This window comes from Girardinichthys multiradiatus, chromosome 2 (assembly GCF_021462225.1).
Source record: "Girardinichthys multiradiatus isolate DD_20200921_A chromosome 2, DD_fGirMul_XY1, whole genome shotgun sequence".
Lineage (NCBI taxonomy): Eukaryota > Metazoa > Chordata > Actinopteri > Cyprinodontiformes > Goodeidae > Girardinichthys > Girardinichthys multiradiatus.
In genome coordinates, this window is record NC_061795.1 from 6,865,111 (window position 1) to 6,879,160 (window position 14,050).

At 37.7% G+C, this 14,050-nt stretch overlaps 1 long non-coding RNA gene across 5 annotated transcripts; it reads left to right on the top strand.

Moving 5' to 3' along the window:
- Window positions 1–1,662: 1,662 nt before the first annotated feature.
- LOC124858565 lies at window positions 1,663–8,221 on the top strand. Of its 5 annotated transcripts, none has more exons than XR_007035872.1 (5): window positions 1,663–1,723; window positions 4,870–5,049; window positions 6,475–6,551; window positions 7,851–7,967; window positions 8,080–8,221. It is a non-coding gene; the product is annotated as an uncharacterized LOC124858565 (long non-coding RNA). The 5 variants fall into 5 exon arrangements; XR_007035870.1 differs by having other exon boundaries at window positions 4,870–5,027; XR_007035877.1 differs by having other exon boundaries at window positions 4,870–5,027; window positions 7,851–7,971; window positions 8,080–8,218.
- Window positions 8,222–14,050: the final 5,829 nt, after the last annotated feature.

Consider the following 14,050-nt stretch of genomic DNA (forward strand, 5'->3'; position numbering starts at 1 on the left):
AACCAGATGGAATAGCATGCCGCTGCAAGATGCTGTGGTAGCCATGCTGGTTCAGTATGCCTTCAATTATGAATAAATCCCCAACAGTGTCACCAGCAAAGCACCCCCACACCATCACACCTCCTCCTCCATGCTTCACGGTGGGAACCAGGCATGTAGAGTCCATCCGTTCACCTCTTCTGTGCCGCATAAAGACACGATGGTTGGAACCAAAGATCTCAAACTTGGACTCATCAGACCAAAGCACAGATTTCCACTGGTCTAATGTCCATTCCTTGTGTTCTTTAGCCCAAACAAGTCTCTTCTGCTTGTTGCCTGTCCTCAGCAGTGGTTTCCTAGCAGCTATTTTACCATGAAGGCCTGATTCACACAGTCTCCTCTTAACAGTTGTTCTGGAGATGTGTCTGGTGCTAGAACTCTGTGTGGCGTTGACCTGTTTTCTAATCTGAGCTGCTGTTAACCTGTGATTTCTGAGGCTGGTGACTCGGATGAACTTATCGTCCGCAACAGAGGTGACTCTTGGTCTTCCTTTCCTGGGGCGGTCCTCATGTGAGCCAGTTTCTTTGTAGCACTTGATGGTTTTTGCGACTGCACTTGGGGACACTTTCAAAGTTTTCCCAATTGTTCGGACTGACTGACCTTCATTTCTTAAAGTAATGATGGCCACTCATTTTTCTTTACTTAGCTGCTTTTTTCTTGCCATAATAAAAATTTTGACAGTCTATTCAGTAGGACTATCAGCTGTGTACTGTATCCACCTCCTGCACAACACAACTGATGGTCCCAACCCCATTTATAAGGCTTGAAATCCCACTTATTAAACCTGACAGGGCACATCAGTGAAGTCAAAACCATTTCAAGTGACTACCTCTTAAAGCTCATCAACAGAATGCCAAGAGTGTGCGTAGCAGTAATCAAAGCAAAAGGTGGCTACTTTGAAGAACCTAGAATATAAGACATATTTTCAGTTGTTTCACACTTTTTTGTTCAGTATATAATTCCACATGTGTTCATTCATAGTGTTGATGCCTTCAGTGTAAAGCTATAATGTTCATAGTCATGAAAATAAAGAAAACTCTTTGAATGAGAAGGTGTTTCCAGATTTTTGGTCTGTACTGTATGTACTTGACTTGTAATCTGTTTGTATGATTTGGCGCCATATAAACAAAGTCAATGGAATAGAATTGAATTTAGTACCTAATGTCTGAAGCAAGCTGTATTTTTTGAAATTTTGCCAAAGGTTAAACTTTGGCAAAATTTCTTTTTTCTGTCAGTTTACTAAGCTGAATTAAATTGAATTAGTTTCTAATCTCTACCCATTCCCTACTTTATCCATCTTCTTCCCAATCATGGTCACCCTTCACCATTGTAAATTTTCAGGACAACAGCTTTATTCTAAAAAAACATTGAAAAAAAGTCCAGTTGATATTCTCCCAAAACCTCTTTGCTTCTGAAAGTTTCTGACCTGATTGTCTCCTGCATAGTGGATATTATTAATTTGTCCCTCCAAACTGGCTGTTCCCTCCCCTTTTAAACATGTTTTTGGATCTTTTCTTTTAAAACCCAGCTTGGAATCCTCTCAGTTAAATAAAAACAGACCGTTTCTTAGGAAAGGTTGCAACTGACGTTTTGATAAATATCAGTCTGGTTTTCATAAAATGCATTCAATAGAAGTTGCTCTGCTTAAAGTTCCCATTCGCACCATGATGGTTGAAGACAATGGGTGAGATTGTGATTTATTCGTTAGACCTTTCAGCAGCCTTTCACTCAGCTGATCCACCATCTTAATTAAAAGACTGGGGAGGATCTCTGGAACTGTTTTAGAGTGTTTAAGATCTTATCTTTCAAACAAAAATGTAGGTTTCTGTATAAACAACATAATGTTGGATTGTACTGATCTAAAATGGCCTCAAGGCTCTGTTTTGGACCACTTCTTTTATTGCTGAGTATTTTATTTGCTTTTAATTAATTATGTATTTTAATTTGGTCTTTTTCTTTTATTCATTTTCTATTTTAATCATGTTTTAATGTTTATGTTTTCTTTGCGGTTTTTCTCAGTAAATTGTGCTATAGAAATAAATTTATTTAGTTACTTAAAATTACGTTTCATTTGTACAATGCACTTTTGAGGCAAACTTAAACATAAATATATTTCAAGTCTTTTTGCTGTCATTCTAGTCTTTCCTTATGTAGCAGTCTTTGAGTAGGTTAATCTCTGTCAATCAAGGGGAGGTACACAAAATTATTGATTTGAAAAAATTGTAAATTCTCTTTGGAAATTATCTTTAAACACATTTTAATAGCAAACATATTTGTTTCTACATGAAATACAACAGTTGCATGTACAGAGATTTCTCCAGCACTTTAATAAACATTTTTGTCCACATAATAAGCCTAAAACTCGTTGTCTCTGCTGAGCGCCCTCTACATGTCAGTCGGCCAGTTGTTGTAAACGGATGGGCACATGTACTGTTTGAGCAGCAGGTTCACTTTTTCCACGTCTCCTCCAACGCCACTGTGAACAAAAATTAGGTCATGAGTCTAGTGTGTTTTGTAAATATGGCTCTGATCATCTCACTATTTCTGAGGCTTTAAATGTGAAACTTCAGCACACATCAGCAGGGCAAAGTCAGCTGCCATTTGGAGTTTTATTTTGCTCTTATCTAACTTATAATAAAGGAGCAAATGACTTTACTGTATCTAGAACAGGTAATTCTAAAAGTTACTTCCTTAATTTGTTGAACTGTTCATCCCACACAGTATTTTTTGTCAGCTTGTATTCTGTATTTACAGTAGGTGTTCAGTACAGCTGTACCTATAATTATAATTACCCAATCCTCACTGAACTTAGGTTTATTAGCAAAATCAGGTCTCTGCAATAAACAAATTACACAACAGCGGTTTAAATTCTTAATCATAAAAGGATTTTATCAATTTGCATAACTAAACTACTTTAAATGACTTCTGCACTCTCAAAATGATTTACCCAAGAATTCAAATTCGCAAGTCAGGTGAGCTCTGAGGCGCACCTAATCCAACCATTTAAAGGCTTGCTTAAATGGTTACATTCAAGTCAGTGACCTTGCTGAGTTTCCTTAGATAGAAAACTTTTCAACCAATTTGAATAATAAACTGAACTTGACTGCATTGTTTGTTGACTATGATTAATTGGAATGTATGTACTTTGGAATCTGTTTGATGCTATTAAATTTACTTTTTAATATTGTCTTGAAATGTCATGTGAATTGACACTATAAATAGACTCAAATGAGCAGAATAGCAGGCAGGATCTATTTATGAATATGCAGAATATTTGCTGATCATCAGAACGTGCAAAGTACTGGGATGGGTATAGTTAAATGGTATTGGTTACCACACGCAATTCGATTTATCTAACAGTAAATGGATTGCTGGTGCAGTTTCTGCATCTATATTTAGCACGCAAACTGGCACTCAAAATTGTCTGCAGTCATTGCGGCGGCAGAAGGAGATATAGGTACGATGACAGACAATGGAGAGAAATAGACTTCTGTGCACATGCTGACATATTTTGACTGAAATAAAAGTATTTGTCAGCTTGGATAGATATCATCTACCCAGTACAGCCATTTGGGAGCTGCTGCGTTTTAATTCCAGTACACAATCACTTTCTAGGATGAATCTGTTATGTCCGAATGCACTAGAGGACATTTTTTTTTTACACCCCAGAAAAGGTGGTATAGAATATAGCTGTCTACTATATGTTTGCAGCAGGACTGCTGACAATCTTTATGCAGTTAAACCAAACCAAAAACTATCATGACTGAGCCTAAATATTGTGGCATGTTTGTAAACAAACAAATCTGACCATCAACAATCACCAAATACCAGAAAAAGGGACACTCAAGGAAAAACACATAGAACAACCTGTTATGGGCACTCATGAAAGTTAACACTCCTATATTGTGCGCAAGAAAGATTTCTATTTATTTTTCTCCCTCAATGTTCCTTTACAGGCTCCATATAAAGCACATTCGTTTTGAAATAAATAAACATCTTATTATGGGCCTATCTTGATTTGTATTGGGTCACAAAAATCATATCCCCCGATTCCAACAATCGTCTTGTCACAGAATGACTTTTCCATTTTTCGTGATTGATATTTATTGTTTTAACTTTAGCTTTTATTATTTTTATCTTTTCAAGTGTTTTTAAAAAGTCAGTCAGTCTTTATACCGCTTCTTCCATAGTGGGTCGCGGGGAAGCTGGTGCAGTCTATGGGCGGGAGGTGGAGTACACCCTGGACAGGTTTTTAAAAAGTGCATTACAATATGTCCTCTTCTTTTTCTACAACCACTCAGGTCTCCCAAACTGTCCATGTGACAGCCAGTAGCACACTCAAAATTCTCACTTAAATAGGCTGGTTTGCACCTCTTTTGTACCTGTTATCATTTGCACAAGCAATCTTAGTAGATCACTCACAACATGTCCACTAATTACAAATGCAATGTTTTTGAAAACTCAATTTAGTTCTGCAAATTTGGGATCTTTGTAAATCAGGCCCTTTGCTATGGGGTGCCATTGGTAAAGTTACATATTCACAAATTGATTGCAATATTTTGAGCTATTTTAGCCAGTCATTAGAGAAAAAAACGTGGGTTCATTTTCAGTCATATTTTCACCATGTCATTCATACATTCATAAATGTCACAATTCTAAACTAAATATTTAATTTGCAAACTAAACATTTAGCTCAAATCTAAACATTTAGCTCAAATCTAAACATTTAGTTTGTAGCTAAATATTTAGCTTGCTAACTAAATATTTAGTTTGGAGTTTTGGTTTTCCTGTTGCATCTCACCTCTTCTTGACTCCTTGCATGCGCCGCAGGAAGGCGCAGATGGATGTGTGTTTGGCTTTAGACCGCAAGAACTCTGCATATCTGTTGGAGAACTCGATGTCTCCCAGCTGCCTCCTGCGATTCAACCCTGTGGACAAGAGCTGTCTGAAACACAATCACAATCACAGTCAACTCACTGGCAGGCAGAGTGGGTAGAGTAGCTAAAAATTGTAAGAGTAGCACTGCTTCAACATAGTTTCCCTCCTGTGAAAGTAAAAAGTAGCCATCCAAAACAATTACTCAAGAGTAAAAAAGTATTGAAATCATTCAAATCATTCCAAGCTTCAAAGGTCAAAAGGCTTCTCAAGTACAGAGGAACTGTTTAGACACAAATAAAAAGTTATGTTCCAAATTTGAAGTTCTGATTCTGGCATTCTGATGACTACAATAAAAAATCGAACCAAATAAATTACATGATTTTGAAGCAAGGTAGGCCAGAGTAAACACATTTCCAAATAATATGTTTCATGTTTTCTTTTCACAACATGACACTTTTAAGTTTTTATATATTTTATATATATATATATATATATATATATATATATATATATATATATATATATATATATACATATATATATATGCCAATTGATAACAGCCCAAGTTTGTGTGCACAATCAAGGCTTCACCTGCTCACAGCATGCTGACAATAAGCATAAATAATGTATATGCTTAATGTCACTCTCATTTTAACATAAACTATAAGTGTGTCTCTGTATTTCAAGACTGTCACATTTTTGGATAAAGCATGCTTGTTCTTTATCTAGGGCAATAAGTCAAGGTAGGTAGAGTGCCAGAAATTGTACTCAAGTAAGAGTAGTGTTCCCTCAAAATAATATTAATCAAGTAGAAATTAAAAGTATGGTGCAGTAAAACTATCTTTAGAAGTATTGTTTTTTTCTTTTTTCAGCTCAGTACATCTAGCTAGTTACTACTAACTTCTGCTAGCAGGTATAGTGACCATTTCATTACAGTGTTGTACAGGGAAATCTGGGATTCTGTTACTCTATGGGATAGATGGGTCTGTATAATGTGGCATTAAATTCATTTTGGAACACGTTTAAACAGCAGTATCATGTTGCATAGCTATAACACTAAAGAATATCACCCACAACTAAGGCGTGGTTTTACTAATCTTCAAAAGGATCAAAGCATCTGCAATTATGTGGATGATTTGTTTCATCATTGTTTAATTAGTTTAAAATAAAATATTGTAAAGTTTATATTTTTATATCTTTTTCACTACTGATTATGTCATGACTTGGCTTTTTTCTGATTGGCTCTTTGAAACTCAAAATAATTGTCACACCTCATGCTACATCCAAAACAACCATCATGTGAGGAATACTCATACTGGTCAAATGGAGGCACAAAATGTGATTCTTCATTAGTCTCAGAGAGAACATGACCTGAGGAACATCATCACATGATTAAATAAGAATAATATGTGTGGTTCCAGATGCTGATCTGTTCAGGTTTGATGTAACATCATTGCTTAGATCCAAGGTGGTCCAAAATAGTATGGCAGGCATAAATAGAATCTATTAATTAGATCCATTCATTTTCTAAATCTGCTTATCCTCATTGTGTTGCAGGGGGCTGGTGCCTGTCTTCAGTGGCCATTAGACAAGAGGTGGGGTACACTATGGACAGGTCACTGATCCATCACAGGGTAACTCAGAGACACACAGGATGAACAACCTAATATGCACATGTTTATACTGTGGGGAGAGCCCACGCTAATACATAAGGAGAACTTGCAATATAAATTCAGGAAGGGCCCAGGCCAGGGTTCAAACCCAGGACCTTCCTGCTGCACCACCTTATTATAAACAGCTAAGTCCAAAATTATTCACACCCCTGTTAAATTTAAAGCAGCATTTTAATGTGGCAAACACATTGTTTTTCCTACTGGATGTGATGTTAATATTTTAGAACAGCCCATCCAGAGTTCTGACTTGGATCTTGTAGAGAATTTGTCTGTGGAGGCAGCTAACAATTATAATGATGACAAGGAAGCTTTCCAACCACAAAGACTTAAAGCTCATCATTAAGGATAAATCATCAAAAAACAAGAGGAAATCTGCAGAAATCTGCTCAGTAATTAAACGGGTCAGATTGCCGTGATGCCAACAATTAGTTTTTAATGATTTATTGAGAACATACATTAATTTCAACATGTAATTTTTTCATAAAATGCAAATAGAAGCAAATAAACTATTGTTTTAAAAACATTATTCTGCATTTACATGGTTTATTCTTGGAGAGATATCTATTTAATTTCCTATCAGAAAAAAATGTGGTTGAATGACAATAATTTCAAATTTAAATCTGTCAGGGGTATGAATATTTCTGGGCCTGACTGTAAGTAGCATTCATTAAAGCACCGAGGCATGCTTATTTCTCTTACCCATTTAGTATCAGAAGGGTGCTAACAATTTTATTCTGTTTATTGATGGCTTTGCAGTTACAGTTCCCATGAAATGTGACTCCAGAATTGACACACGCTGCAGAAATGATTAAGCTAGAGACTTTAAAATATGACTGCTAACATAAATAAAGGTATGAATATATCCCTTTGCATGCTTAAATGAGCTCTATTTATAAATAGCTTTTCTAGTCGCAGCAACCACTCAAAGCGCTTTACACTAATGCCACATTCACCAGTCGCATTCACAAACATGCACACATTTATACACAGATATGCAGACAGGTAGGAAACTTGTGGTTAAGTGCCTTGCCCAGGGGCACGTCGACATCTGGCAGGAAGAAGCTGGAATCAAACCCAAAACTTTCAGAATGCAAGACTACTACTTTTCCCACTGAGCAATAGCTGCTCAGAGCTAGTACATTTCTCAGTTCTTTTAAAATCTATATAAACTTTCAAAAATACTTTAAAAATAATTTTCAATGCTTTTGTATTTTTTTTTTACATGCAACTACACATTACAACAACCAACTAATCTTTAAGGAAAACTCACCTGAGTCTGGCCTCAAGCAGAGTTTCCGCTGAGATTCCTGGAAGAGACCATGGAGTGCTCAGCCGACTCACTTCAGTCAGAAAGTCTTCCACCTCTTCCTCATCCCTGTAGGTAGTACATACCTTTCAACCAGCACACTTAGAAAACCTGTCTTTTTTCAGATTTTCACATGTAATGCAGCTTGGTGTCTGAACTCTTTGGTTTCTGCTTATGTAATAGTACCTGACAGGAAGTGATGCAGTGAGAGTGAGGTAGAGGAGAGCCAGCAGTAGGAAAGCCTGAGTAACGCGGACGGACGGCATCATGATGAGGAGTAATACAAAGATTGCCTGAGGAGACATGTTGACTTAGCAAATCCTTTGATAGATACAATGACTAGCTTCCGGTTATGTAGGAAACACCTTGAATGGAGTTAACAGAACATCAGACGGAGCTAATGAGAGACTACAGAGTCCTGACCTCACCCTCATTAAAGTGATGGAGGACCGGACCTTTCCAACAAAAGTCCAACAGTTACCCTCATCCTCTGTGATTCTGAATTAGCCGCTGTAGAAAATCAGAACTTCTCTTAAAAATGTATTTTCAGTTTTTTTCAGCTTAGATTTATTTTGTCCCCAAACTCCCCTTTAAAACTGTAAGCTGGTATCTGCATTTGCAGAGACTTAGTCTGTAGTGTCACTGTTCCTCAGCTTCACTGTACCATGAAATCACATCAAGTGTCACTCTGATTGGTTAACCTGAGGAGCCAGTCAGTTAGGACTTGTCACCGTAAACTATAGCAGTGTTAGCCCAACCCATTGACTGAAACTCCATTTCTTTAAAACTGCCAAAAATTTGACAAATAAATAATATTGATATTATTTATGTATATGCATAGAAATAGATACATATTCACTAACTTATTTTTTAAATGTATTATTAAATAACTTTAAATTAGATTTACTTTTTAAAATTATGGTTCTAATAAAGTATTGAAATAAATAATAGAAATTGTTGAATATATCTGGAAATATAATGTGTTCATTATCTATTCTATTTAAGACTCTTTTATAAAGAAATAATTATTTGGTACTATGGCACATTTTACGCTTCATACCTTCATGTTCCACAAGAGGTGAAACTGAAGCAAGCATGATTTTGCACTAACAAGTGTCTGCACCAATTAATCATAATTATAGTTTGTATAGAATTACATTGACAACATTTTCCAGCTATAAAAGTTAAGATTTCTGACTTTTGAAGCATAAAATTAGTATTCAAACTTTAAATAGTCTATTAAATGGAAATAAAGCATTGACTTGGGAACTAAACTTCACATCTAAAAAAGGGCTCACAAAGCATTTTTAAAACCGCACTTGTAGAACCACACCTGATGGATTTTGTTTTATCTTCATCTAAAACCACAAACATACCAAACTGTTTTTCACTGGTTTCCCATGTCTGACTTTTTTGACATCTAGATTAAACATTTTGAATATTTGCAAAAAAATGGGACAATTTTTACACTCCTTAGAAAATTAAAAATCAAACGTATAAGAGCAACTGTGAAATATTTGTGAATCTAACAGGAAATGCCATAATGATATTTTTCTAAAATGTGCTCTGGAGCAGCTGTGCCACTGGTTAGGTATCTTGTTGTAATCAGTTAGTTTGCATGCAGATATTTTGGACTTATGTTGGAATTGAAACATCACCGTTGTAGCAAAATCTTTTTTAAAGACGGGTGAAACTAACATTTTACATTTCCCATGCTATAACATTCTGGCATTTATATGTGCAAGCTTATGGGTAATAAAGACAACTTAACAACATAAAATTTCTATGTAATAACAAAACAAAAAAATCTCACCTGGACCAGTCCTGCTTGAAAACCCGGATCAGACCTGCAGACTGCCTGTCTGGGCCCATCATGACTTCTTTTGTACCACCTCAGGTATCGACCTTCTGCCAGACCTCACTCGCACTTTACCGTTGTGATTGTTTACCGTGTCAACACGTCGAGTTTGAGGTCAAAATATCCAGTTGCGTTGCTTTGTTGACTTCCTGAAATCTTAATGAAATTACTGTGTCGGACTTCCCTAATGAGGTCTAATCACCTTTAGAGAAATGGCTGCTGTTTGCTCACATGAAATCACCCACACGTCAGAACACACTATTGATCCAATAACACTCATTTATGTTCTTTTATTGCCATGATTTGAACTCTTTACTTAGTCATCTCTGTTGCCAGGGTACATTTGGAGCATAGAAAATTATTTAAAGGTTTTTGCTTCTTGGTGGATTTTGATATAAGTAGATGAGTAAGTAATAATAACAAGGACACCCATTTTTCTCTTTTTGTTGCTTGGTTTTATCCAGAACGTGGAAATTATGTCATAAAGTCAAATGGGGCCGCACAGTGCTCCTGGTGTTTACTGTCCATTTTCCAAATCAAGTCTTTGTCATCTCAGGGCTGCATAACTACTTGAGTCATCCTACCTAAGTTTATTTATATTCATTAATCTCACTGGATTCCAGTCATCTTAATTCAAATCATGTAACCCAAAAGTCATAAATGTTATAATGTTTACAAATGGACTATAAGTGCTGACTGCAAAAACTGACATAAAGAAGTAGTTTGAACAGTTGATTTAGCTCAAAAGTGATTGGGAGGAGGATAACACATGGCATCAACCTGGAAGGAAAATATTAGCTAATGTGGGTATAGTTCAGGTTGCTCCAGAATGAGCTTAAACAAAAGCATTAAGACAAATGCCTACTCCCTTTGGCAGAGTCTGTGGTGGGTAAACTTTCCAGTCCACGAGGAACTGGAAACACATCTCACGCTCGGGCTTTATCCATGTTAAGAAAAATGCCTGACATGTAGAGGGTGTAAAGACACATTTCCAGTAAAATGCAGTGAGTGTTATAACTGTGCTAAGATAAACTGCTTCAATGCAAAACTCTGTATCAATGAATATAGTCTTTGTAAAGGTTTCACAATACTTTGCTGGAATTTTGGCCCATTGCCCTGACAAAACTGGTGTAACTAGGTCATGTTTATGGGCCACCTTGCTCAGACACACCATTTTAGCTATGACGACAGATTCTGGGAGATCAGGGTTTTGTGATGCCACTTCAAAAACACTGACTTTCTTGCCCTTAAGCTACTTTGAAACTATGTTGCTTCAATGTTTTCACATTTTTCCATTAATTTTCTGAGGTGCACCAGTTGATCCTGCTGAGAAACACCATGATGTTACCACCCCAAGTTGGGATGGTGTTCTCTAATTTTAGTGTCATCCGGCCACAGGACATGGCCTTTGTCCCTGCCAGCAAGATGGTGCTGCAGAGGTGTTGCCATCTCAGTATTACACTTGCTTGTACTTTGTGTGTGTTTTTTGCATTTCCACTATACTTTGCTGCTATACTGCAGTCACTTTACCAGCAACTTGTAAGTTGTAGGCAATCAGCTTTGGGCAGTTCTCTGATTTTCATATATCCAGAGAGTTTTTCTTAGATCTTGGTTTGAAGATTGGTAGCTTTCTGTGGGATTTACTGGAGAAGCAGACAGGGCAAAAGTGCAGACTTGTTTAAATGGCTTCGCAGAGGGGACGGCATAGTCCGCTCCCATCAATTCACCTGGCTAATGTGTGCTCCTGGTGAATAGGGACTGCTCCTCCTCAGCACAAGAAACTCTAACTTCTGCGGATTTGCTGCCCTCTGCTTCACAGAAAGTTGCTGTGGACAGTGCAATTCAGATGCCGGGGTTCCAGCTGTTTCAAATGGAGCTCTCAGGGAAAGAGAGAGAAGGTGGAATCTGCTTTTATATAAACGAAGACTGGTGTTTTCATGTCACAGTGTTACAAAAGACATGTAGCCCCCGCATGGAGTCATTTTGTATAAACTATAAACCTTTTATTCACCAAGGGAGTTATTGCTGGCATTGCACAACGAGCAGTTTTTTTAGAGCTGATAACAGACATGGAGAAAAAACATCTAGACTATCATGATTGTTCTTTGAAATTTTTACAGCACAAACCTTTCCATTGAACTGCCAAAATATAAACAGCAAATAAAGTGATTAATCATAGACACAAACACACTGGACCACTGCTACACAGTCTTAAAAGACACATACCAAGCAGTCCACTGTGCAGCTTTGCTTTGATCACTGTCTGTTTCATCTAATTCCAATCTATAGGCAAAAACAAAACCTCTAAGCTTGTGGTTCAGACTGTTAGTACATGAACTGATGAGTCTAAGACGATATTACAGGCCTGCTTTGGCTGCAAAGATTGGAGTGCTTTTGAAGATGCAGCCACTGACCCATACAGATTTACTGACACTGTGACATCATGCATCAATAATGAAGCTGTGCCAGACCAAAGAAAAGGCTTGCAGCAGTGGGGACCTGGTGCAATATAAGCAACCAGAAACAAACTAACCAAGGAAATCAGGACACAGGACAGCTGAGAGAGGCTACAGTGAGAAGCTCAAAAGCAGCTTCTCAGCTAACAACCCAGCTGCAGTTTGGAGGATCTTGAACACCATTACAATCTGAAGAAAAGAATAACATCAGAAAACCAGGAAAGCTCCAGGACCTGACCTCATGGTGTTTATTCCGTCTGCCTTAGAACCTGCGCTGACCAACTGGCCCTCATCCTCACTCAGATCTTCAACAAGACTCTGGAGCTGTATGAGGTTGCCTCCTGCTTCAAACACTCCACCATCATCCCAGGCCCCAGAACACACACATCACAGGATTAAAAGGACCTGTTGCCCTAATGTCTTTGGTCATAAAATCCTTTGCGCAACTGATGTTAAGCATTCGAAGGACATCACAGGCCCACTGCTGGACCCATGCAGTGTGCTTACCTGGCAAACAGGTCGGCAGATGATGCATTTAATTGGTGACCACACTTCGTTCTGCACCACTTCGAGCAGGGACGTAAGCCAGGATCCTGCTTGTGGATGTCAGCTTCAAAGTCATCAACCCAGAAATCCTGCTTTTCACTTATTAAATCTTGTGATTTTGCATGCCATCTGCTCTTGCCTGTCTGTACTTGGGTACTACTCCAAAAACCACCTGCCCTGACACCCACACATCCTGAACACAAACTCCTTGTGTCCTCGTTAATGCCAAGGCTGAGACGAAAAAGCCCAAAATTTTAACTTCTTCAGGCAAACTGTGGAGCATTACCAGTCCAGACAATGACATCTCTCCATTTCAACATGACCAATAAAAGCTGATTTAGATTCTTCAGTCTGTCCTATGCACATAGTGCAATGAACAATCAGCTCTGCAGAGAGGATCATCAAGACTATCATTCCCTTCATCCAGGACTTGTATAGGTGTACGGCCAGAAAATAGTCAGCTATCACGTCTGTAGATCCCAAACATCCTGAACACAAACTATATGGACTTTTACTTTCAGGTTTGCCCTACAGAGCACTAAAACGTTTGCAGTTTCTTTCACCAGGTTGTGTCCCTGATGACTACCTAACAGTCCCAGAGTGCCCAGATCAAGACCATGCATATTTGCAGTAATTCAACCTTGTCTTCTTCTCTGGTAAAAACACTATTTTTACCAGAATGAACACAATAAAGAAAATGCTTTTTTGTTTCCCACCAATTTTATTTTTTATTATATATGTATATTAAAAATGTACATTGAGAGCAAAGTGGAGTCATAGTCAAATTTCTTGTTTTTGTGCACAAACGTTGCCAATAAAGCTGATCTGACTAATCTGTTTGGCTGCTTGACAATAAAATGCTTTGATTTTGACAATACCAAAGGACCAGCTGTTTTTCTTCTTTTTCATGTTTCCTGTTATGGCATTTGAGGTATACCATACTGTATAGAGAAGCTGGTTGCCTACATGTGCAAGGGGAGATTTGCTATACAAAAAGGATATCTCAAGACAGAATCCTAATTGCATGATTGACTTAATTAAATCAAGACTGCATACAGCATCGAGTAGGCAGGCCATGTTACTGTAATAGTAACGCGTTTGTATGACTTTCAACAATTTTTTGTGTGTTGGTGTGTGTTGGTGAGTGAGCGTATTCCCCCTTTTCTATACTGTACTTGACTCAGGTCAAGTTGGGTCGACTGTACATGGTTTGGTTTGTTTTACATCACAATTGAGCACCATCTCAATGTGGGCTGGATTGTCAATAGCAAGGTGGCCCCACAGTCCGACAAAG